A 24459-nucleotide genomic window follows, 5' to 3' on the forward strand; every position below is an offset into this window, starting at 1 on the left:
GATCTGATGAGAGCAGGCGCGTTCAGCTTAGGATGGCCGTTAACAGCATCACGCCCTTTATACTGTGCATTTAAGCATCAATAAATCCTTTTCCGAATCGGAGCGGAAGGCGGCAACAGAGCAAAATGTCAATGGCAGCCGGGATTCCCAGCCAGTGTCCCATGCCGGTACTTACCGGGCCCTAAGATCTGTACCAGTCTGCGATCTGACGAGAGCAGGCGCGTTAAGCTTAGGATGGCCGTTGACAGCTTCACACCTTGTATACTGTGGATTTAAGCATCAATAAATTATTTTCGGAATCGGAGCGGAAGGCAGCAATAGAGCAAAATGTCAACGGCACCTGGGATTCCCAGCAAGTCTGCCATGCCAGTACTTACCGGGCCGTAAGCTGGGTAGCAGTCTGCGATCTGACGAGAGCAGGCGTGTTCAGCTTACGACGGCCATTGACAGCTTCATGCTTTTTATACTGTGCATTTAAGCATCAATAAATCCTTTTCGGAATCGGAAAGGAAGGCGGCAACAGAGCAAAATGTCAATAGCACCTTGGATTCCCAGCCAGTCTCCCATGCCTGTACTTGCCGGGCAGCAGTCTGCGATCTGACAAGAACAGGCACATTCAGCTTAGGATAGCCGTAGACGGCTTCACACCCTGTATACTGTGGATTTAAGCATCAATAAATCATTTTCGAAATCGAAGCGGAAGGCGGCTACAGAGCAAAATGTCAACAACACCTGGGATTCCCAGCCAGTCTCCCATGCTGGTACTTACCGGGCCCTAAGCTGGGTAGCAGTCTGCGATCTGACGAGAGCAGGCGCGTTCAGCTTAGGATGGCCGTTGACAGCTTCACACTTTGTATACTGTGGATTTAAGCATCAATAAATAATTTTCGGAATCGGAGCAGAAACAGAGCAAAACGTCAACGGCAACCGGGATTCCCAGCCAGTCTCCCATGCTGGTACTTACCAGGCCCTAAGCTGAGTAGCATTCTGCGATCTGACGAGCGCAGGCGCGTTCAGCTTAAGATGGCCGTTGACAGCTTCACACTTTGTATACTGTGGATTTAAGCATCAATAAATAATTTTCGGAATCGGAGAAGAAACAGAGCAAAATGTCAACTTCACCCGGGATTCCCAGCCAGTCTCCCATGTTGGTACTTACCAGGCCCGAAGCTGGGAAGCAGTCTGCGATCTGACGAGAACAGGCGCATTCAGCTTAGGATGGCTGTAGACATCTTCACACCCTGTATACTGTGGATTTAAGCATCAATAAATCCTTTTCGGAATCGAAGCGGAAGGCGGCTTTAGAGCAAAATGTCAACAACACCTGGGATTCCCAGCCAGTCTCCCATGCTGGTACTTACCGGGCCCTAAGCTGGGTAGCAGTCTGCGATCTGACGAGAGCAGGCGCGTTCAGCTTAGGATGGCCGTTGACAGCTTCACGCCCTTTATACTGTGCATTTAAGCATCAATAAATCCTTTTCCGAATCGGAGCGGAAGGCGGCAACAGATTAAAATGTCAACTGCACCCGGGATTCCCAGCCATTCTCCCATGCTGGTACTTACCAGGCCCTAAGCTGGGTAGCAGTCTGCGATCTGACGAGAGCAGGCGCGTTCAGCTTAGGATGGCCGTTGACAGCTTCGCACTTTGTATACTGTGGATTTAAGCATCAATAAATAATTTTCGGAATCGGAACAGAAACAGAGCAAAATGTCAACTGCACCCGGGATTCCCAGCCAGTCTCCCATGCTGGAACTTACCGGGCCCTAAGCTGGGTATCAGTCTGCGATCTGACGAGAGCAGGCGCGTTCAGCTTTGGATGGCCGTTGACAGCTTCTCGCCCTTTATACTGTGCATTTAAGCATCAATAAATCGTTTTTCGGAATCGGAACGGAAGGCGGCAATAGAGCAAAATGTCAACGGCACCTGGGATTCCCAGCCAGTCTCCCATGCCAGTACTTTCCGGGCCCTAAGCTGGGTAGCAGTCTGCGATCTGTCGAGAGCAGGCGCCTTCAGCTTACGATGGCCATTGACAGCTTCATGCTTTTTATACTGTGCATTTAAGCATCAATAAATCCTTTTCGGAATCAGAGAGGAAGGCGGCAACAGAGCAAAATGTCAATAGCACCTTGGATTGCCAGCCAGTCTCCCATGCCCGTACTTGCCGGGCAGCAGTCTGCGATCTGACAAGAACAGGCACATTCAGCTTAGGATAGCCGTAGACGGCTTCACACCCTGTATACTGTGGATTTAAGCATCAATAAATCCTTTTCGGAATCGAAGCGGAAGGCGGCTACAGAGCAAAATGTCAACAACACCTGGGATTCCCAGCCAGTCTCCCAAGCTGGTACTTACCGGGCCCTAAGCTGGGTAGCAGTCTGCGATCTGACGAGAACAGGCGCATTCAGCTTAGGATGGCCGTAGACATCTTCACACCCTGTATACTGTGGATTTAAGCATCAATAAATCCTTTTTCGGAATCGGAGCGAAAGGCGGCAACATAGCAAAATGTCAACGACACCTGGGATTCCCAGCCAGTCTCCCATGCTGGTACTTACCGGGCCCTAAGCTGGGTAGCAGTCTGCGATCTGACGAGAGCAGGCGCGTTCAGCTTAGGATGGCCGTTGACAGCTTCTCGCCCTTTATACTGTGCATTCAGGCATCAATAAATCCTTTTCGGAATCGGAGCGGAAGGCGGCAAAAGAGCAAAATGTCAACGGCAGCCGGGATTCCCAGCCAGTGTCCCATGCCAGTACTTACCAGGCCCTAAGCTGGGTAGCAGTCTGCGATCTGACGAGAGCAGGCGCGTTCAGCTTAGGATGGCCATTGACAGCTTCATGATTTTTATACTGTGCATTTAAGCATCAATAAATCCTTTTCGGAATCGGAACGGAAGGCGGCAACAGAGCAAAATGTCAACTGCACCCGGGATTCCCAGCCAGTCTCCCATGTTAGTACTTGCCGGGCAGCAGTCTGCGATCTGACAAGAACAGGCACATTCAGCTTAGGACAGCCGTAGACGGCTTCACACCCTGTATACTGTGGATTTAAGCATCAAAAAATCCTTTTCGGAATCGGAGCGGAAGGCGGCTACAGAGCAAAATGTCAACAACACCTGGGATTGCCAGCCAGTCTCCCATGCTGGTACTTACCGGGCCCTAAGCTGGGTAGCAGTCTGCGATCTGACGAGAGCAGGCGCGTTCAGCTTAGGATGGCCGTTGACAGCTTCACGCCCTTTATACTGTGCATTTAAGCATCAATAAATCCTTTTCCGAATCGGAGCGGAAGGCAGCAACAGATTAAAATGTCAACTGCACCCGGGATTCCCAGCCAGTCTCCCATGCTGGTACTTACCAGGCCCTAAGCTGGGTAGCAGTCTGCGATCTGACGAGCGCAGGCGCGTTCAGCTTAGGATGGCCGTTGACAGCTTCACACTTTGTATACTGTGCATTTAAGCATCAATAAATCCTTTTCGGAATCGGAACGGAAGGCGGCAACAGAGCAAAATGTCAACGGCAACCGGGATTCCCAGCCAGTCTCCCATGCCAGTACTTACCAGGCCCTAAGCTGGGTAGCAGTCTGCGATGTGACGAGAGCAGGCGCGTTCAGCTTAGGATGGCCATTGACAGCTTCATGATTTTTATACTGCGCATTTAAGCACCAATAAATCCTTTTCGGAATCGGAGAGGAAGGCGGCAACAGAGCAAAATGTCAACTGCACCCGGGATTCCCAGCCAGTCTCCCATGCCGGTACTTACTGGGCCCTAAACTGGGTAGCAGTCTGCAATCTGACGAGAGCAGGCGCGTTCAGCTTAGGATGGCCGTTGACATCTTTACGTGTTGTATATTGTGGATTTAAGCATCAATAAATCCTTTTCCGAATCGGAGCGGATGGCGGCAACAGATTAAAATGTCAACTGCACCCAGGATTCCAGCCAGTCTCCCATGCTGGTACTTACCAGGCCCTAAGCTGGGTAGCAGTCTGCAATCTGACGAGAGCAGGCACGTTCAGCTTAGGATGGCTGTTGACAGCTTCACACTTTGTATACTGTGGATTTAAGCATCAATAAATTATTTTCGGAATCGGAGCAAAATGTCAACTGCACTCGGGATTCCCAGCCAGTCTCCCATGCTGGTACTTACCAGGCCCGAAGCTGGGTAGCAGTCTGCGATCTGACGAGAACAGGCGCATTCAGCTTAGGATGGCCGTAGACATCTGCACACCCTGTATACTGTGGATTTAAGCATCAATAAATCCTTTTCGGAATCGGAGCGTAAGGCGGCAACAGAGCAAAATGTCAACGACACCTGGGATTCCCAGCCAGTCTCCCATGCTGGTACTTACCGGGCCCTAAGCTGGGTAGCAGTCTGCGATCTGACGAGAGCAGGCGCGTTCAGCTTAGGATGGCCGTTGACAGCTTCTCGCCCTTTATACTGTGCATTTAAGCATCAATAAATCCTTTTCAGAATCGGAACGGAAGGCGGCAACAGAGCAAAATGTCAACGGCAGCCGGGATTCCCAGCCAGTGTCCCATGCCGGTAATTACCGGGCCCTAAGATCTGTACCAGTCTGCGATCTGACGAGAGCAGGCGCGTTAAGCTTAGGATGGCCATTGACAGCTTCATGATTTTTATACTGTGCATTTAAGCATCAATAAATCCTTTTCGGAATCGGAAGGGAAGGCGGCAACAGAGCAAGATGTCAACTGCACCCGGGATTCCCAGCCAGTCTCCCATGCCGGTACTTACTGGGCCCTAAGCTGGGTAGCAGTCTGCGATCTGACGAGAGCAGGCGCGTTCAGCTTAGGATGGCCGTTGACATCTTCACGCCTTGTATATTGTGGATTTAAGCATCAATAAATATTTTTATTAATCGGAGAAGAAGGCGGCAACAGAGCAAAATGTCAATGGCACCTTGGATTGCCAGCCAGTCTCCCATGCCGGTATCTGCCGGGCAGCAGTCTGCGATCTGAAGACAGCAGGCACGTTCAGGCTTAGGATGGCCGTTGACAGCTTCACACCCTGTATATTGTGGATTTAAGCATCAATAGATCCTTTTCCGAATTGGATCGGAAGGCGGCAACAGATTAAAATGTCAACTGCACCCGGGATTCCCAGCCAGTCTCCCATGCTAGTACTTACCAGGCCCTAAGCTGGGTAGCAGTCTGCGATCTGACGAGAGCAGGCGAGTTCAGCTTAGGATGGCCGTTGACAGCTTCACACTTTGCACACTTTGTATACTTTGTATACTGTGCATTTAAGCATCAATAAATCCTTTTCGGAATCGGAACGGAAGGCGGCAACAGAGCAAAATTTCAACGACAGCCGGGATTCCCAGCCAGTTTCCCATGCCGGTACTTACCGGGCCCTAAGATCTGTACCAGTCTGCGATCTGACGAGAGCAGGCACGTTAAGCTTAGGATGGCCGTCGACAGCTTCACACCTTGCATACTGTGGATTTAAGCATCAATAAATTCTTTTCGGAATCGGAGCGGAGGGCAGCAATAGAGCAAAATGTCAAAGGCACCTGGGATTCCCAGCCAGTCTCCCATGCCAGTACTTACCAGGCCCTAAGCTGGGTAGCAGTCTGCGATCTGACAAGAGCAGGCGCGTTCAGCTTAGGATGGCCATTGACAGCTTCATGCTTTTTATACTGTGCATTTAAGCATCAATAAATCCTTTTCGGAATCGGAGAGGAAGGCGGCAACAGAGCAAAATGTCAATAGTTCCTTGGATTGCCAGCCAGTCTCCCATGCCCGTACTTGCCGGGCAGCAGTCTGCAATCTGACAAGAACAGGCACATTCAGCTTAGGATAGCCGTGGACGGCTTCACACCCTGTATACTGTGGATTTAAGCATCAATAAATCCTTTTCGGAATCGAAGCGGAAGGCGGCTACAGAGCAAAATGTCAACAACAACTGGGATTCCCAGCCAGTCTCCCATGCTGGTACTTACCGGGCCCTAAGCTGGGTAGCAGTCTGCAATCTGACGAGAGCAGGCGCATTCAGCTTAGGATGGCCGTTGACAGCTTCACACTTTGTATACTGTGGATTTAAGCATCAATAAATAATTTTCGGAATCGGAGCAAAATGTCAACGGCAACCGGGATTCCCAGCCAGTCTCCCATGCCGGTACTTACCAGGCCCGAAGCTGGGTAGCAGTCTGCGATCTGACGAGAACAGGCGCATTCAGCTTAGGATGGCCGTAGACATCTTCATACCCTGTATACTGTGGATTTAAGCATCAATAAATCCTTTTCGGAATCGGAGCGGATGGCGGCAACAGAACAAAATTTCAGCGACACCTGGGATTCCCAGCCAGTCTCCCATGCTGGTACTTACCGGGCCCTAAGCTGGGTAGCAGTCTGCGATCTGACGAGAGCAGGCGCGTTCAGCTTAGGATGGCCGTTGACAGCTTCTCGCCCTTTATACTGTGCATTTAAGCATCAATAAATCCTTTTCAGAATCGGAACGGAAGGCGGCAACAGAGCAAAATGTCAATAGCACCTTGGATTGCCAGCCAGTCTCCCATGCCCGTACGTGCCGGGCAGCAGTCTGCGATCTGACAAGAACAGGCACATTCAGCTTAGGATAGCCGTAGACGGCTTCAAACCCTGTATACTGTGGATTTAAGCATCAATAAATCCTTTTCGGAATCGGAGCGTAAGGCGGCAACAGAGCAAAATGTCAACGACACCTGGGATTCCCAGCCAGTCTCCCATGCTGGTACTTACCGGGCCCTAAGCTGGGTAGCAGTCTGCGATCTGACGAGAGCAGGCGCGTTCAGCTTAGGATGGCCGTTGACAGCTTCTCGCCCTTTATACTGTGCATTTAAGCATCAATAAATCCTTTTCAGAATCGGAACGGAAGGCGGCAACAGAGCAAAATGTCAACGGCAGCCGGGATTCCCAGCCAGTGTCCCATGCCGGTAATTACCGGGCCCTAAGATCTGTACCAGTCTGCGATCTGACGAGAGCTGGCGCGTTAAGCTTAGGATGGCCGTCGACAGCTTCACACCTTGTATACTGTGGATTTAAGCATCAATAAATTCTTTTCGTAATTGGAGCGGAAGGCAGCAATAGAGCAAAATGTCAACGGCACCCGGGATTCCCAGCCAGTCTCCCATGCCAGTACTTACCGGGCCCTAAGCTGGGTAGCCGTCTGCGATCTGACGAGAGCAGGCGCGTTCAGCTTAGGATGGCCGTTGACATCTTCACGCCTTGTATATTGTGGATTTAAGCATCAATAAATATTTTTATTAATCGGAGAGGAAGGCGGCAACAGAGCAAAATGTCAATGGCACCTTGGATTGCCAGCCAGACTCCCATGCCGGTAACTGCCGGGCAGCAGTCTGCGATCTGAGGAGAGCAGGCACGTTCAGGCTTAGGATGGCCGTTGACAGCTTCACACCCTGTATATTGTTGATTTAAGCATCAATAAATCCTTTTCGGAATCAGAGAGGAAGGCGGCAACAGAGCAAAATGTCAATAGCACCTTGGATTGCCAGCCAGTCTCCCATGCCCGTACTTGCCGGGCAGCAGTCTGCGATCTGACAAGAACAGGCACATTCAGCTTAGGATAGCCGTAGACGGCTTCACAACCTGTATACTGTGGATTTAAGCATCAATAAATCCTTTTCGGAATCGGAGCGGAAGGCGGCTACAGAGCAAAATGTCAACAACACCTGGGATTCCCAGCCAGTCTCCCATGCTGGTACTTACCGGGCCCTAAGCTGGGTAGCAGTCTGCGTTCTGACGAGAGCAAGCGCGTTCAGCTTAGGATGGCCGTTGACAGCTTCACGCCCTTTATACTGTGCATTTAAGCATCAATAAATCCTTTTCCGAATCAGAGCGGAAGGCGGCAACAGATTAAAATGTCAACTGCACCCGGGATTCCCAGCCAGTCTCCCATGCTGGTACTTACCAGGCCCTAAGCTGGGTAACAGTCTGCAATCTGACGAGAGCAGGCGCGTCCAGCTTAGGATGGCCGTTGACAGCTTCACACTTTGTATACTGTGGATTTAAGCATCAATTAATATTTTTATTAATCGGAGAGGAAGGCGGCAACAGAGCAAAATGTCAATGGCACCTTGGATTGCCAGCCAGTCTCCCACGCCGGTATCTGCCGGGCAGCAGTCTGCGATCTGAGGAGAGCAGACACGTTCAGCTTAGGATGGCCGTTGACAGCTTCACACCCTGTATATTGTGGATTTAAGCATCAATAAATCCTTTTCCGAATCGGAGCGGAAGGCGGCAACAGATTAAAATGTCAACTGCACCCGGGATTCCAGCCAGTCTACCATGCTGGTACTTACCAGGCCCTAAGCTGGGTATCAGTCTGCGATCTGACGAGAGCAGGCGCGTTCAGCTTAGGATGGCCGTTGACAGCTTCACACCCTGTATTCTGTGCATTTAAGCATCAATAAATCCTTTTCGGAATCGGAACGGAAGGCGGCAACAGAGCATAATGTCAACTGCACCCGGGATTCCCAGCCAGTCTCCCATGCCGGTACTTACTGGGCCCTAAGCTGGGTAGCAGTCTGCGATCTGACGAGAGCAGGCGCGTTCAGCTTAGGATGGCCGTTGACAGCTTCATGCTTTTTATACTGTGCATTTAAGCATCAATAAATCCTTTTCGGAATCAGAACAGAAGGCGGCAACAGAGCATAATGTCAACTGCACCCGGGATTCCCAGCCAGTCTCCCATGCCGGTACTTACTGGGCCCTAAGCTGGGTAGCAGTCTGCGATCTGACGAGAGCAGGCACGTTCAGCTTAGGATGGCCGTTGACATCTTCACGCCTTGTATATTGTGAATTGAAGCATCAATAAATATTTTTATTAATCGGAGAGGAAGGCGGCAACAGAGCAAAATGTCAATGGCACCTTGGATTGCCAGCCAGTCTCCCATGCCGGTAACTGCCAGGCAGTAGTCTGCGATCTGAGGAGAGCAGGCACGTTCAGGTTTAGGATGGCCGTTGACAGCTTCACACCCTGTGTATTGTGGATTTAAGCATCAATAAATCCTTTTCGGAATCGGAACGGAAGGCGGCAACAGAGCAAAATGTCAACTGCACCCGGGATTCCCAGCCAGTCTCCCATGCCGGTACTTACTGGGCCCTAAGCTGGGTAGCAGTCTGCGATCTGACGAGAGCAGGCGCGTTCAGCTTAGGATGGCCGTTGACATCTTCACGCCTTGTATATTGTGAATTTAAGCATCAATAAATATTTTTATTAATCGGAGAGGAAGGCGGCAAAAGAGCAAAATGTCAATGGCACCTTGGATTGCCAGCCAGTCTCCCATGCCGGTAACTGCCGGGCAGTAGTCTGTGATCTGAGGAGAGCAGGCACGTTCAGGCTTAGGATGGCCGTTGACAGCTTCACACCCTGTATATTGTTGATTTAAGCATCAATAAATCCTTTTCCGAATCGGAGCGGAAGGCGGCAACAGATTAAAATGTCAACTGCACCCGGGATTCCCAGCCAGTCACCCATGCTGGTACTTACCAGGCCCAAAGCTGGGTGGCAGTCTGCGATCTGACGAGAACAGGCGCATTCAGCTTAGGATGGCCATAGACATCTTCACACCCTGTATACTGTGGATTTAAGCATCAATAAAACCTTTTCGGAATCGGAGCGGAAGGCGGCAACAGAGCAAAATGTCAACGACACCTGGGATTCCCAGCCAGTCTCCCATGCTGGTACTTACCGGGCCCTAAGCTGGGTAGCAGTCTGCGATCTGACGAGAGCAGGCGCGTTCAGCTTAGGATGGCCGTCGACAGCTTCTCGCCCTTTAAACTGTGCATTTAGGCATCAATAAATCCTTTTCGGAATCGGAACGGAAGGCGGCAACAGAGCAAAATGTCAACGGCAGCCGGGATTCCCAGCCAGTGTCCCATGCCGGTACTTACCGGGCCCTAAGATCTGTACCAGTCTGCGATCTGACGAGAGCAGGCGCGTTAAGCTTAGGATGGCCGTCGACAGCTTCACACCTTGTATACTGTGGATTTAAGCATCAATAAATTATTTTCGGAATCGGAGCGGAAGGCAGCAATAGAGCAAAATGTCAACGGCACCCGGGATTCCCAGCCAGGCTCCCATGCCAGTACTTACCGGGCCCTAAGCTGGGTAGCAGTCTGCGATCTGACGAGAGCAGGCGCATTCAGCTTAGGATGGCCATTGACAGCTTCATGCTTTTTATACTGTGCATTTAAGCATCAATAAAGCCTTTTCGGAATCGTAGAGGAAGGCGGCAACAGAGCAAAATGTCAATAGCACCTTGGATTGCCAGCCAGTCTCCCATGCCCGTACTTGCCGGGCAGCAGTCTGCGATCTGACAAGAACAGACACATTCAGCTTAGGATAGCCGTAGACGGCTTCACACCCTGTATACTGTGGATTTAAGCATCAATAAATCCTTTTCGGAATCGGAGCGGAAGGCGGCTACAGAGCAAAATGTCAACAACACCTGGGACTCCCAGCCAGTCTCCCATGCTGGTACTTACCAGGCCCTAAGCTGGGTATCAGTCTGCGATCTGACGAGAGCAGGCGCGTTCAGCTTAGGATGGCCGTTGACAGCTTCACACCCTGTATACTGTGCATTTAAGCATCAATAAATCCTTTTCGGAATCGGAACGGATGGCGGCAACAGAGCAAAATGTCAACGGCAGCCGGGATTCCCAGCCAGTGTCCCATGCCGGTACTTACCGGGCCCTAAGATCTGTACCAGTCTGCATTCTGACGAGAGCAGGCGCGTTAAGCTTAGGATGGCCGTCGACATCTTCACACCTAGTATACTGTGGATTTAAGCATCAATAAATTATTTTCGGAATCGGAGCGGAAGGCAGCAATAGAGCAAAATGTCAACGGCAACCGGGATTCCCAGCCAGTCTCCCATGCCAGTACTTACCGGGCCCTAAGCTAGGTAGCAGTCTGCGATCTGACGAGAGCAGGAGCGTTCAGCTTAGGATGGCCGTTGACAGCTTCACACTTTGTATACTGTGGATTTAAGCATCAATAAATAATTTTCGGAATCGGAGCAGAAACAGAGCAAAATGGCAACTGCACCCGGGATTCCCAGCCAGTCTCCCATGCCGGTACTTACTGGGCCCTAAGCTGGGTAGCAGTCTGCGATCTGACGAGAGCAGGCGCGTTCAGCTTAGGATGGCCGTTGACATCTTCACGCCTTGTATATTGTGAATTTAATCATCAATAAATATTTTTATTAATCGGAGAGGAAGGCGGCAACAGAGCAAAATGTCAATGGCACCTTGGATTGCCAGCCAGTCTCCCATGCCGGTAACTGCCGGGCAGTGGTCTGCGATCTGAGGAGAGCAGGCACGTTCAGGCTTAGGATGGCCGTTGACAGCTTTACACCCTGTGTATTGTGGATTTAAGCATCAATAAATCCTTTTCCGAATCGGAGCGGAAGGCGGCAACAGATTAAATTGTCAACTGCACCTGGGATTCCCAGCCAGTCTCCCATGCTGGTACTTACCAGGCCCTAAGCTGGGTAGCAGTCTGCTATCTGACGAGAGCAGGCGCGTTAAGCTTAGGATGGCCGTCGACAGCTTCACACCTTGTATACTCTAGATTTAAGCATCAATAAATAATTTTCGGAATCGGAGCGGAAGGCAGCAATAGAGCAAAATGTCAACGGCAACCGGGATTCCCAGCCAGTCTCCCATGCCAGTACCTACCGGGCCCTAAGCTAGAGCAGTCTGCGATCTGACGAGAGCAGGCGCGTTCAGCTTAGGATGGCCATTGACAGCTTCATGCTTTTTATACTGTGCATTTAAGCATCAATAAATCCTTTTCGGAATCGAAGCGGAAGGCGGCAACAGATTAAAATGTCAACTGCACCCGGGATTCCCAGCCAGTCTCCCATGCTGGTACTTACTGTGCCCTTAGCTGGGTAGCAGTCTGCGATCTGACAAGAGCAGGCGCGTTCAGCTTAGGATGGCCGTTGACATCTTCACGCCTTGTATATTGTGGATTTAAGCATCAATAAATATTTTTATTAATCGGAGAGGAAGGCGGCAACAGAGCAAAATGTCAATGGCACTTTGAATTGCCAGCCAGTCTCCCATGCTCGTAACTGCCGGGCAGCAGTCTGCGATCTGAGGAGAGCAGGCATGTTCAGGCTTAGGATGGCCGTTGACAGCTTCACACCCGGTGTATTGTGGATTTAAGCATCAATAAATAATTTTCGGAATCGGAGCAGAAACAGAGCAAAATGTCAACTGCACCCGGGATTCCCAGCCAGTCTCCCATGCTGGTACATACCAGGCCCGAAGCTGGGTAGCAGTCTGCGATCTGACGAGAACAGGAGCATTCAGCTTAGGATGGCCGTAGACATCTTCACACCCTGTATACTGTGGATTTAAGCATCAATAAATCCTTTTCGGAATCGGAGCGTAAGGCGGCAACAGAGCAAAATGTCAACTGCACCCGGGATTCCCAGCCAGTCTCCCATGCCAGTACTTACCGGGCTCTAAGCTGGGTAGCAGTCTGCGATCTGACGAGAGCAGGCGCGTTCAGCTTAGGATGGCCATTGACAGCTTCATGCTTTTTATACTGTGCATTTAAGCATCAATAAATCCTTTTCGGAATCAGAGAGGAAGGCGGCAACAGAGCAAAATGTCAATAGCACCTTGGATTGTCAGCCAGTCTCCCATGCCTGTACTTGCCGGGCAGCAGTCTGCGATCTGACAAGAACAGGCACATTCAGCTTAGGATAGCCGTAGACGGCTTCACAACCTGTATACTGTGGATTTAAGCATCAATAAATCCTTTTCGGAATCGGAGCGGAAGGCGGCTACAGAGCAAAATGTCAACAACACCTGGGATTCCCAGCCAGTCTCCCATGCTGGTACTTACCGGGCCCTAAGCTGGGTAGCAGTCTGCGTTCTGACGAGAGCAAGCGCGTTCAGCTTAGGATGGCCGTTGACAGCTTCACGCCCTTTATACTGTGCATTTAAGCATCAATAAATCCTTTTCCGAATCAGAGCGGAAGGCAGCAACAGATTAAAATGTCAACTGCACCCGGGATTCCCAGCCAGTCTCCCATGCTGGTACTTACCAGGCCCTAAGCTGGGTAACAGTCTGCAATCTGACGAGAGCAGGCGCGTCCAGCTTAGGATGGCCGTTGACAGCTTCACACTTTGTATACTGTGGATTTAAGCATCAATTAATATTTTTATTAATCGGAGAGGAAGGCGGCAACAGAGCAAAATGTCAATGGCACCTTGGATTGCCAGCCAGTCTCCCACGCCGGTATCTGCCGGGCAGCAGTCTGCGATCTGAGGAGAGCAGACACGTTCAGCTTAGGATGGCCGTTGACAGATTCACACCCTGTATATTGTGGATTTAAGCATCAATAAATCCTTTTCCGAATCGGAGCGGAAGGCGGCAACAGATTAAAATGTCAACTGCACCCGGGATTCCAGCCAGTCTACCATGCTGGTACTTACCAGGCCCTAAGCTGGGTATCAGTCTGCGATCTGACGAGAGCAGGCGCGTTCAGCTTAGGATGGCCGTTGACAGCTTCACAGCCTGTGTATTGTGGATTTAAGCATCAATAAATTCTTTTCGGAATCGGAGCGTAAGGCGGCAACAGAGCAAAATGTCAACGACACCTGGGATTCCCAGCCAGTCTCCCATGCTGGTACTTACCGGGCCCTAAGCTGGGTAGCAGTCTGCGATCTGACGAGAGCAGGCGCGTTCAGCTTAGGATGGCCGTTGACAGCTTCTCGCCCTTTATACTGTGCATTTAAGCATCAATAAATCCTTTTCAGAATCGGAACGGAAGGCGGCAACAGAGCAAAATGTCAACGGCAGCCGGGATTCCCAGCCAGTGTCCCATGCCGGTAATTACCGGGCCCTAAGATCTGTACCAGTCTGCGATCTGACGAGAGCAGGCGCGTTAAGCTTAGGATGGCCGTCGACAGCTTCACACCTTGTATACTGTGGATTTAAGCATCAATAAATTCTTTTCGTAATTGGAGCGGAAGGCAGCAATAGAGCAAAATGTCAACGGCACCCGGGATTCCCAGCCAGTCTCCCATGCCAGTACTTACCGGGCCCTAAGCTGGGTAGCCGTCTGCGATCTGACGAGAGCAGGCGCGTTCAGCTTAGGATGGCCGTTGACATCTTCACGCCTTGTATATTGTGGATTTAAGCATCAATAAATATTTTTATTAATCGGAGAGGAAGGCGGCAACAGAGCAAAATGTCAATGGCACCTTGGATTGCCAGCCAGACTCCCATGCCGGTAACTGCCGGGCAGCAGTCTGCGATCTGAGGAGAGCAGGCACGTTCAGGCTTAGGATGGCCGTTGACAGCTTCACACCCTGTATATTGTTGATTTAAGCATCAATAAATCCTTTTCGGAATCAGAGAGGAAGGCGGCAACAGAGCAAAATGTCAATAGCACCTTGGATTGCCAGCCAGTCTCCCATGCCCGTACTTGCCGGGCAGCAGTCTGCGATCTGACAAGAACAGGCACATTCAGCTTAGGATAGCCGTAGACGGCTTCACAACCTGTATACTGTGGATTTAAGCATCAATAAATCCTTTTCGGAATCGGAGCGGAAGGCGGCTACAGAGCAAAATGTCAACAACACCTGGGATTCCCAGCCAGTCTCCCATGCTGGTACTTACCGGGCCCTAAGCTGGGTAGCAGTCTGCGTTCTGACGAGAGCAAGCGCGTTCAGCTTAGGATGGCCGTTGACAGCTTCACGCCCTTTATACTGTGCATTTAAGCATCAATAAATCCTTTTCCGAATCAGAGCGGAAGGCGGCAACAGATTAAAATGTCAACTGCACCCGGGATTCCCAGCCAGTCTCCCATGCTGGTACTTACCAGGCCCTAAGCTGGGTAACAGTCTGCAATCTGACGAGAGCAGGCGCGTCCAGCTTAGGATGGCCGTTGACAGCTTCACACTTTGTATACTGTGGATTTAAGCATCAATTAATATTTTTATTAATCGGAGAGGAAGGCGGCAACAGAGCAAAATGTCAATGGCACCTTGGATTGCCAGCCAGTCTCCCACGCCGGTATCTGCCGGGCAGCAGTCTGCGATCTGAGGAGAGCAGACACGTTCAGCTTAGGATGGCCGTTGACAGCTTCACACCCTGTATATTGTGGATTTAAGCATCAATAAATCCTTTTCCGAATCGGAGCGGAAGGCGGCAACAGATTAAAATGTCAACTGCACCCGGGATTCCAGCCAGTCTACCATGCTGGTACTTACCAGGCCCTAAGCTGGGTATCAGTCTGCGATCTGACGAGAGCAGGCGCGTTCAGCTTAGGATGGCCGTTGACAGCTTCACACCCTGTATTCTGTGCATTTAAGCATCAATAAATCCTTTTCGGAATCGGAACGGAAGGCGGCAACAGAGCATAATGTCAACTGCACCCGGGATTCCCAGCCAGTCTCCCATGCCGGTACTTACTGGGCCCTAAGCTGGGTAGCAGTCTGCGATCTGACGAGAGCAGGCGCGTTCAGCTTAGGATGGCCGTTGACAGCTTCATGCTTTTTATACTGTGCATTTAAGCATCAATAAATCCTTTTCGGAATCAGAACAGAAGGCGGCAACAGAGCATAATGTCAACTGCACCCGGGATTCCCAGCCAGTCTCCCATGCCGGTACTTACTGGGCCCTAAGCTGGGTAGCAGTCTGCGATCTGACGAGAGCAGGCACGTTCAGCTTAGGATGGCCGTTGACATCTTCACGCCTTGTATATTGTGAATTGAAGCATCAATAAATATTTTTATTAATCGGAGAGGAAGGCGGCAACAGAGCAAAATGTCAATGGCACCTTGGATTGCCAGCCAGTCTCCCATGCCGGTAACTGCCAGGCAGTAGTCTGCGATCTGAGGAGAGCAGGCACGTTCAGGCTTAGGATGGCCGTTGACAGCTTCACACCCTGTGTATTGTGGATTTAAGCATCAATAAATCCTTTTCGGAATCGGAACGGAAGGCGGCAACAGAGCAAAATGTCAACTGCACCCGGGATTCCCAGCCAGTCTCCCATGCCGGTACTTACTGGGCCCTAAGCTGGGTAGCAGTCTGCGATCTGACGAGAGCAGGCGCGTTCAGCTTAGGATGGCCGTTGACATCTTCACGCCTTGTATATTGTGAATTTAAGCATCAATAAATATTTTTATTAATCGGAGAGGAAGGCGGCAACAGAGCAAAATGTCAATGGCACCTTGGATTGCCAGCCAGTCTCCCATGCCGGTAACTGCCGGGCAGTAGTCTGTGATCTGAGGAGAGCAGGCACGTTCAGGCTTAGGATGGCCGTTGACAGCTTCACACCCTGTATATTGTTGATTTAAGCATCAATAAATCCTTTTCCGAATCGGAGCGGAAGGCGGTAACAGATTAAAATGTCAACTGCACCCGGGATTCCCAGCCAGTCACCCATGCTGGTACTTACCAGGCCCAAAGCTGGGTGGCAGTCTGCGATCTGACGAGAACAGGCACATTCAGCTTAGGATGGCCATAGACATCTTCACACCCTGTATACTGTGGATTTAAGCATCAATAAAACCTTTTCGGAATCGGAGCGGAAGGCGGCAACAGAGCAAAATGTCAACGACACCTGGGATTCCCAGCCAGTCTCCCATGCTGGTACTTACCGGGCCCTAAGCTGGGTAGCAGTCTGCGATCTGACGAGAGCAGGCGCGTTCAGCTTAGGATGGCCGTCGACAGCTTCTCGCCCTTTAAACTGTGCATTTAGGCATCAATAAATCCTTTTCGGAATCGGAACGGAAGGCGGCAACAGAGCAAAATGTCAACGGCAGCCGGGATTCCCAGCCAGTGTCCCATGCCGGTACTTACCGGGCCCTAAGATCTGTACCAGTCTGCGATCTGACGAGAGCAGGCGCGTTAAGCTTAGGATGGCCGTCGACAGCTTCACACCTTGTATACTGTGGATTTAAGCATCAATAAATTATTTTCGGAATCGGAGCGGAAGGCAGCAATAGAGCAAAATGTCAACGGCACCCGGGATTCCCAGCCAGGCTCCCATGCCAGTACTTACCGGGCCCTAAGCTGGGTAGCAGTCTGCGATCTGACGAGAGCAGGCGCATTCAGCTTAGGATGGCCATTGACAGCTTCATGCTTTTTATACTGTGCATTTAAGCATCAATAAAGCCTTTTCGGAATCGTAGAGGAAGGCGGCAACAGAGCAAAATGTCAATAGCACCTTGGATTGCCAGCCAGTCTCCCATGCCCGTACTTGCCGGGCAGCAGTCTGCGATCTGACAAGAACAGACACATTCAGCTTAGGATAGCCGTAGACGGCTTCACACCCTGTATACTGTGGATTTAAGCATCAATAAATCCTTTTCGGAATCGGAGCGGAAGGCGGCTACAGAGCAAAATGTCAACAACACCTGGGACTCCCAGCCAGTCTCCCATGCTGGTACTTACCAGGCCCTAAGCTGGGTATCCGTCTGCGATCTGACGAGAGCAGGCGCATTCAGCTTAGGATGGCCGTTGACAGCTTCACACCCTGTATACTGTGCATTTAAGCATCAATAAATCCTTTTCGGAATCGGAACGGATGGCGGCAACAGAGCAAAATGTCAACGGCAGCCGGGATTCCCAGCCAGTGTCCCATGCCGGTACTTACCGGGCCCTAAGATCTGTACCAGTCTGCATTCTGACGAGAGCAGGCGCGTTAAGCTTAGGATGGCCGTCGACAGCTTCACACCTAGTATACTGTGGATTTAAGCATCAATAAATTATTTTCGGAATCGGAGCGGAAGGCAGCAATAGAGCAAAATGTCAACGGCAACCGGGATTCCCAGCCAGTCTCCCATGCCAGTACTTACCGGGCCCTAAGCTAGGTAGCAGTCTGCGATCAGACGAAAGCAGGCGCGTTCAGCTTAGGATGGCCATTGACAGCTTCATGATTTTTATACTGTGCATTTAAGCATTAATAAATCATTTTCGGAATCGGAACGGAAGGCGGCAACAGAGCAAAATGTCAACTGCACCCGGGATTCCCAGCCAGTCTCCCATGCCAGTACTTACTGGGCCCTAAGCTGGGTAGCAGTCTGCGATCTGACGAGAGAAGGCGCGTTCAGCTTAGGATGGCCGTTGACATCTTCACGCCTTGTATATTGTGAATTTAAGCATCAATAAATATTTTTATTAATCGGAGAGGAAGGCGGCAACAGAGCAAAATGTCAATGGCACCTTGGATTGCCAGCCAGTCTCCCATGCCGGTAACTGCCGGGCAGTAGTCTGCGATCTGAGGAGAGCAGGCACGTTCAGGCTTAGGATGGCCGTTGACAGCTTCACACCCTGTGTATTGTGGATTTAAGCATCAATAAATCCTTTTCCGAATCGGAGCGGAAGGCGGCAACAGATTAAAATGTCAACTGCACCTGGGATTCCCAGCCAGTCTCCCATGCTGGTACTTACCAGGCCCTAAGCTGGGTAGCAGTCTGCGATCTGACGAGAGCAGGAGCGTTCAGCTTAGGATGGCCGTTGACAGCTTCACACTTTGTATACTGTGGATTTAAGCATCAATAAATAATTTTCGGAATCGGAGCAGAAACAGAGCAAAATGGCAACTGCACCCGGGATTCCCAGCCAGTCTCCCATGCCGGTACTTACTGGGCCCTAAGCTGGGTAGCAGTCTGCGATCTGACGAGAGCAGGCGCGTTCAGCTTAGGATGGCCGTTGACATCTTCACGCCTTGTATATTGTGAATTTAATCATCAATAAATATTTTTATTAATCGGAGAGGAAGGCGGCAACAGAGCAAAATGTCAATGGCACCTTGGATTGCCAGCCAGTCTCCCTTGCCGGTAACTGCCGGGCAGTGGTCTGCGATCTGAGGAGAGCAGGCACGTTCAGGCTTAGGATGGCCGTTGACAGCTTCACACCCTGTGTATTGTGGATTTAAGCATCAATAAATATTTTTCCGAATCGGAGCGGAAGGCGGCAACAGATTAAATTGTCAACTGCACCTGGGATTCCCAGCCAGTCTCCCATGCTGGTACTTACCAGGCCCTAAGCTGGGTAGCAGTCTGCTATCTGACGAGAGCAGGCGCGTTAAGGTTAGGATGGCCGTCGACAGCTTCACACCTTGTATACTGTGGATTTAAGCATCAATAAATAATTTTCGGAATCGGAGCGGAAGGCAGCAATAGAGCAAAATGTCAACGGCAACCGGGATTCCCAGCCAGTCTCCCATGCCAGTACCTACCGGGCCCTAAGCTAGAGCAGTCTGCGATCTGACGAGAGCAGGCGCGTTCAGCTTAGGATGGCCATTGACAGCTTCATGCTTTTTATACTGTGCATTTAAGCATCAATAAATCCTTTTCGGAATCGAAGCGGAAGGCGGCAACAGATTAAAATGTCAACTGCACCCGGGATTCCCAGCCAGTCTCCCATGCTGGTACTTACTGTGCCCTTAGCTGGGTAGCAGTCTGCGATCTGACAAGAGCAGGCGCGTTCAGCTTAGGATGGCCGTTGACATCTTCACGCCTTGTATATTGTGGATTTAAGCATCAATAAATATTTTTAGTAATCGGAGAGGAAGGCGGCAACAGAGCAAAATGTCAATGGCACTTTGAATTGCCAGCCAGTCTCCCATGCTGGTAACTGCCGGGCAGCAGTCTGCGATCTGAGGAGAGCAGGCATGTTCAGGCTTAGGATGGCCGTTGACAGCTTCACACCCTGTGTATTGTGGATTTAAGCATCAATAAATAATTTTCGGAATCGGAGCAGAAACAGAGCAAAATGTCAACTGCACCCGGGATTCCCAGCCAGTCTCCCATGCTGGTACATACCAGGCCCGAAGCTGGGTAGCAGTCTGCGATCTGACGAGAACAGGAGCATTCAGCTTAGGATGGCCGTAGACATCTTCACACCCTGTATACTGTGGATTTAAGCATCAATAAATCCTTTTCGGAATCGGAGCGTAAGGCGGCAACAGAGCAAAATGACAACTGCACCCGGGATTCCCAGCCAGTCTCCCATGCCAGTACTTACCGGGCTCTAAGCTGGGTAGCAGTCTGCGATCTGACGAGAGCAGGCGCGTTCAGCTTAGGATGGCCATTGACAGCTTCATGCTTTTTATACTGTGCATTTAAGCATCAATAAATCCTTTTCGGAATCAGAGAGGAAGGCGGCAACAGAGCAAAATGTCAATAGCACCTTGGATTGTCAGCCAGTCTCCCATGCCTGTACTTGCCGGGCAGCAGTCTGCGATCTGACAAGAACAGGCACATTCAGCTTAGGATAGCCGTAGACGGCTTCACAACCTGTATACTGTGGATTTAAGCATCAATAAATCCTTTTCGGAATCGGAGCGGAAGGCGGCTACAGAGCAAAATGTCAACAACACCTGGGATTCCCAGCCAGTCTCCCATGCTGGTACTTACCGGGCCCTAAGCTGGGTAGCAGTCTGCGTTCTGACGAGAGCAAGCGCGTTCAGCTTAGGATGGCCGTTGACAGCTTCTCGCCCTTTATACTGTGCATTTAAGCATCAATAAATCCTTTTCCGAATCAGAGCGGAAGGCAGCAACAGATTAAAATGTCAACTGCACCCGGGATTCCCAGCCAGTCTCCCATGCTGGTACTTACCAGGCCCTAAGCTGGGTAACAGTCTGCAATCTGACGAGAGCAGGCGCGTCCAGCTTAGGATGGCCGTTGACAGCTTCACACTTTGTATACTGTGGATTTAAGCATCAATTAATATTTTTATTAATCGGAGAGGAAGGCGGCAACAGAGCAAAATGTCAATGGCACCTTGGATTGCCAGCCAGTCTCCCACGCCGGTATCTGCCGGGCAGCAGTCTGCGATCTGAGGAGAGCAGACACGTTCAGCTTAGGATGGCCGTTGACAGCTTCACACCCTGTATATTGTGGATTTAAGCATCAATAAATCCTTTTCCGAATCGGAGCGGAAGGCGGCAACAGATTAAAATGTCAACTGCACCCGGGATTCCAGCCAGTCTACCATGCTGGTACTTACCAGGCCCTAAGCTGGGTATCAGTCTGCGATCTGACGAGAGCAGGCGCGTTCAGCTTAGGATGGCCGTTGACAGCTTCACACCCTGTGTATTGTGGATTTAAGCATCAATAAATCCTTTTCGGAATCGGAACGGAAGGCGGCAACAGAGCATAATGTCAACTGCACCCGGGATTCCCAGCCAGTCTCCCATGCCGGTACTTACTGGGCCCTAAGCTGGGTAGCAGTCTGCGATCTGACGAGAGCAGGCGCGTTCAGCTTAGGATGGCCGTTGACATCTTCACGCCTTGTATATTGTGGATTTAAGCATCAATAAATATTTTTATTAATCGGAGAGGAAGGCGGCAACAGAGCAAAATGTCAATGGCACCTTGGATTGCCAGCCAGTCTCCCATGCCGGTAACTGCCGGACAGCAGTCTGCGATCTGAGGAGAGCAGGCACGATCAGGCTTAGGATGGCCGTTGACAGCTTCACACCCTGTATATTGTTGATTTAAGCATCAATAAATCCTTTTCCGAATCGGAGCGGAAGGCGGCAACAGATTAAAATGTCAATTGCACCCGGGATTCCCAGCCAGTCACCCATGCTGGTACTTACCAGGCCCTAAGCTGGGTAGCAGTCTGCGATCTGACGAGAGCAGGCGTGTTCAGCTTAGGATGGCTGTTGACAGCTTCACACTTTGTATACTGTGGATTTAAGCATCAATAAATAATTTTCGGAATCGGAGCAAAATGTCAACTGCACCCGGGAATCCCAGCCAGTCTCCCATGCTGGTACTTACCAGGCCCGAAGCTGGGTGGCAGTCTGCGATCTGACGAGAACAGGCGCATTCAGCTTAGGATGGCCATAGACATCTTCACACCCTGTATACTGTGGATTTAAGCATCAATAAAACCTTTTCGGAATCGGAGCGGAAGGCGGCAACAGAGCAAAATGTCAACTGCACCCGGGATTCCCAGCCAGTCTCCCACGCCAGTACTTACCGGGCTCTAAGCTGGGTAGCAGTCTGCGATCTGACGAGAGCAGGCGCGTTCAGCTTAAGATGGCCATTGACAGGTTCATGCTTTTTATACTGTGCATTTAAGCATCAATAAATCCTTTTCGGAATCAGAGAGGAAGGCGGCAACAGAGCAAAATGTCAATAGCACCTTGGATTGCCAGCCAGTCTCCCATGCCCGTACTTGCCGGGCAGCAGTCTGCGATCTGACAAGAACAGGCACATTCAGCTTAGGATAGCCGTAGACTGCTTCACAACCTGTATACTGTGGATTTAAGCATCAATAAATCCTTTTCGGAATCGGAGCGGAAGGCTGCTACAGAGCAAAATGTCAACAACACCTGGGATTCCCAGCCAGTCTCCCATGCTGATACTTACCGGGCCCTAAGCTGGGTAGCAGTCTGCGTTCTGACGAGAGCAAGCGCGTTCAGCTTAGGATGGCCGTTGACAGCTTCACGACCTTTATACTGTGCATTTAAGCATCAATAAATCCTTTTCCGAATCAGAGCGGAAGGCGGCAACAGATTAAAATGTCAACTGCACCCGGGATTCCCAGCCAGTCTCCCATGCTGGTACTTACCAGGCCCTAAGCTGGGTAACAGTCTGCAATCTGACGAGAGCAGGCGCGTCCAGCTTAGGATGGCCGTTGACAGCTTCACACTTTGTATACTGTGGATTTAAGCATCAATTAATATTTTTATTAATCGGAGAGGAAGGCGGCAACAGAGCAAAATGTCAATGGCACCTTGGATTGCCAGCCAGTCTCCCACGCCGGTATCTGCCGGGCAGCAGTCTGCGATCTGAGGAGAGCAGACACGTTCAGCTTAGGATGGCCGTTGACAGCTTCACACCCTGTATATTGTGGATTTAAGCATCAATAAATCCTTTTCCGAATCGGAGCGGAAGGCGGCAACAGATTAAAATGTCAACTGCACCCGGGATTCCAGCCAGTCTACCATGCTGGTACTTACCAGGCCCTAAGCTGGGTATCAGTCTGCGATCTGACGAGAGCAGGCGCGTTCAGCTTAGGATGGCCGTTGACAGCTTCACACCCTGTATTCTGTGCATTTAAGCATCAATAAATCCTTTTCCGAATCGAAGCGGAAGGCGGCAACAGATTAAAATGTCAACTGCACCCGGGATTCCCAGCCAGTCACCCATGCTGGTACTTACCAGGCCCTATGCTGGGTAGCAGTCTGCGATCTGACAAGAGCAGGCGTGTTCAGCTTAGGATGGCCGTTGACAGCTTCACACTTTGTATACTGTGGATTTAAGCATCAATAAATAATTTTCGGAATCGGAGCAAAATATCAACTGCACCCGGGAATCCCAGCCAGTCTCCCATGCTGGTACTTACCAGGCCCGAAGCTGGGTGGCTGTCTGCGATCTGACGAGAACACGCGCATTCAGCTTAGGATGGCCATAGACATCTTCACACCCTGTATACTGTGGATTTAAGCATCAATAAAACCTTTTCGGAATCGGAGCGGAAGGCGGCAACAGAGCAAAATGTCAACGACACCTGGGATTCCCAGCCAGTCTCCCATGCTGGTACTTACCGGGCCCTAAGCTGGGTAGCAGTCTGCGATCTGACGAGAGCAGGCGCGTTCAGCTTAGGATGGCCGTCGGCAGCTTCTCGCCCTTTAAACTGTGCATTTAGGCATCAATAAATCCTTTTCGGAATCGGAACGGAAGGCGGCAACAGAGCAAAATGTCAACGGCAGCCGGGATTCCCAGCCAGTGTCCCATGCCGGTACTTACCGGGCCCTAAGATCTGTACCAGTCTGCGATCTGACGAGAGCAGGCGCGTTAAGCTTAGGATGGCCGTCGACAGCTTCACACCTTGTATACTGTGGATTTAAGCATCAATAAATTATTTTCGGAATCGGAGCGGAAGGCAGCAATAGAGCAAAATGTCAACGGCACCCGGGATTCCCAGCCAGTCTCCCATGCCATTACTTACCGGGCCCTAAGCTGGGTAGCAGTCTGCGATCTGACGAGAGCAGGCGCATTCAGCTTAGGATGGCCATTGACAGCTTCATGCTTTTTATACTGTGCATTTAAGCATCAATAAATCCTTTTCGGAATCGTAGAGGAAGGCGGCAACAGAGCAAAATGTCAATAGCACCTTGGATTGCCAGCCAGTCTCCCATGCCCGTACTTGCCGGGCAGCAGTCTGCGATCTGACAAGAACAGGCACATTCAGCTTAGGATAGCCGTAGACGGCTTCACACCCTGTATACTGTGGATTTAAGCATCAATAAATCCTTTTCGGAATCGGAGCGGAAGGCGGCTACAGAGCAAAATGTCAACAACACCTGGGACTCCCAGCCAGTCTCCCATGCTGGTACTTACCGGGCCCTAAGCTGGGTAGCAGTCTGCGATCTGAAGAGAGCAGATGCGTTTAGCTTAGGATGGCAGTTGACAGCTTCATGCCCTTTATATTGTGGATTTAAGCATCAATA

At 50.7% G+C, this 24459-nt stretch overlaps 20 pseudogenes; all 20 read right to left on the bottom strand.

Annotated features, from left to right (window-relative positions):
* Nucleotides 1–720: 720 nt before the first annotated feature.
* LOC130319936 (5S ribosomal RNA) lies at nucleotides 721–840 on the bottom strand (annotated as a pseudogene).
* A 472-nt stretch (nucleotides 841–1312) lies between these two features.
* On the bottom strand, nucleotides 1313–1432 carry LOC130319958 (5S ribosomal RNA; annotated as a pseudogene).
* A 1075-nt stretch (nucleotides 1433–2507) lies between these two features.
* Nucleotides 2508–2627, bottom strand: LOC130313749 (5S ribosomal RNA; annotated as a pseudogene).
* A 1667-nt stretch (nucleotides 2628–4294) lies between these two features.
* LOC130313761 (5S ribosomal RNA) lies at nucleotides 4295–4414 on the bottom strand (annotated as a pseudogene).
* A 2269-nt stretch (nucleotides 4415–6683) lies between these two features.
* Nucleotides 6684–6803, bottom strand: LOC130313772 (5S ribosomal RNA; annotated as a pseudogene).
* Nucleotides 6804–7087: 284 nt separating this feature from the next.
* Nucleotides 7088–7207, bottom strand: LOC130323158 (5S ribosomal RNA; annotated as a pseudogene).
* Nucleotides 7208–7670: 463 nt separating this feature from the next.
* LOC130325611 (5S ribosomal RNA) lies at nucleotides 7671–7790 on the bottom strand (annotated as a pseudogene).
* A 1865-nt stretch (nucleotides 7791–9655) lies between these two features.
* LOC130324509 (5S ribosomal RNA) lies at nucleotides 9656–9775 on the bottom strand (annotated as a pseudogene).
* A 284-nt stretch (nucleotides 9776–10059) lies between these two features.
* On the bottom strand, nucleotides 10060–10179 carry LOC130341352 (5S ribosomal RNA; annotated as a pseudogene).
* A 272-nt stretch (nucleotides 10180–10451) lies between these two features.
* Nucleotides 10452–10571, bottom strand: LOC130352541 (5S ribosomal RNA; annotated as a pseudogene).
* Nucleotides 10572–10855: 284 nt separating this feature from the next.
* On the bottom strand, nucleotides 10856–10975 carry LOC130346040 (5S ribosomal RNA; annotated as a pseudogene).
* Nucleotides 10976–12825: 1850 nt separating this feature from the next.
* Nucleotides 12826–12945, bottom strand: LOC130325622 (5S ribosomal RNA; annotated as a pseudogene).
* Nucleotides 12946–13620: 675 nt separating this feature from the next.
* On the bottom strand, nucleotides 13621–13740 carry LOC130313783 (5S ribosomal RNA; annotated as a pseudogene).
* A 284-nt stretch (nucleotides 13741–14024) lies between these two features.
* On the bottom strand, nucleotides 14025–14144 carry LOC130323276 (5S ribosomal RNA; annotated as a pseudogene).
* Nucleotides 14145–14607: 463 nt separating this feature from the next.
* Nucleotides 14608–14727, bottom strand: LOC130325633 (5S ribosomal RNA; annotated as a pseudogene).
* Nucleotides 14728–16592: 1865 nt separating this feature from the next.
* On the bottom strand, nucleotides 16593–16712 carry LOC130324531 (5S ribosomal RNA; annotated as a pseudogene).
* A 284-nt stretch (nucleotides 16713–16996) lies between these two features.
* On the bottom strand, nucleotides 16997–17116 carry LOC130341472 (5S ribosomal RNA; annotated as a pseudogene).
* Nucleotides 17117–17388: 272 nt separating this feature from the next.
* LOC130352048 (5S ribosomal RNA) lies at nucleotides 17389–17508 on the bottom strand (annotated as a pseudogene).
* An 879-nt stretch (nucleotides 17509–18387) lies between these two features.
* LOC130330917 (5S ribosomal RNA) lies at nucleotides 18388–18507 on the bottom strand (annotated as a pseudogene).
* Nucleotides 18508–20357: 1850 nt separating this feature from the next.
* Nucleotides 20358–20477, bottom strand: LOC130325644 (5S ribosomal RNA; annotated as a pseudogene).
* Nucleotides 20478–24459: the final 3982 nt, after the last annotated feature.

The sequence above is a fragment of the Hyla sarda genome, chromosome 1 (assembly GCF_029499605.1).
Source record: "Hyla sarda isolate aHylSar1 chromosome 1, aHylSar1.hap1, whole genome shotgun sequence".
NCBI classification, from domain to species: Eukaryota; Metazoa; Chordata; class Amphibia; order Anura; family Hylidae; genus Hyla; species Hyla sarda.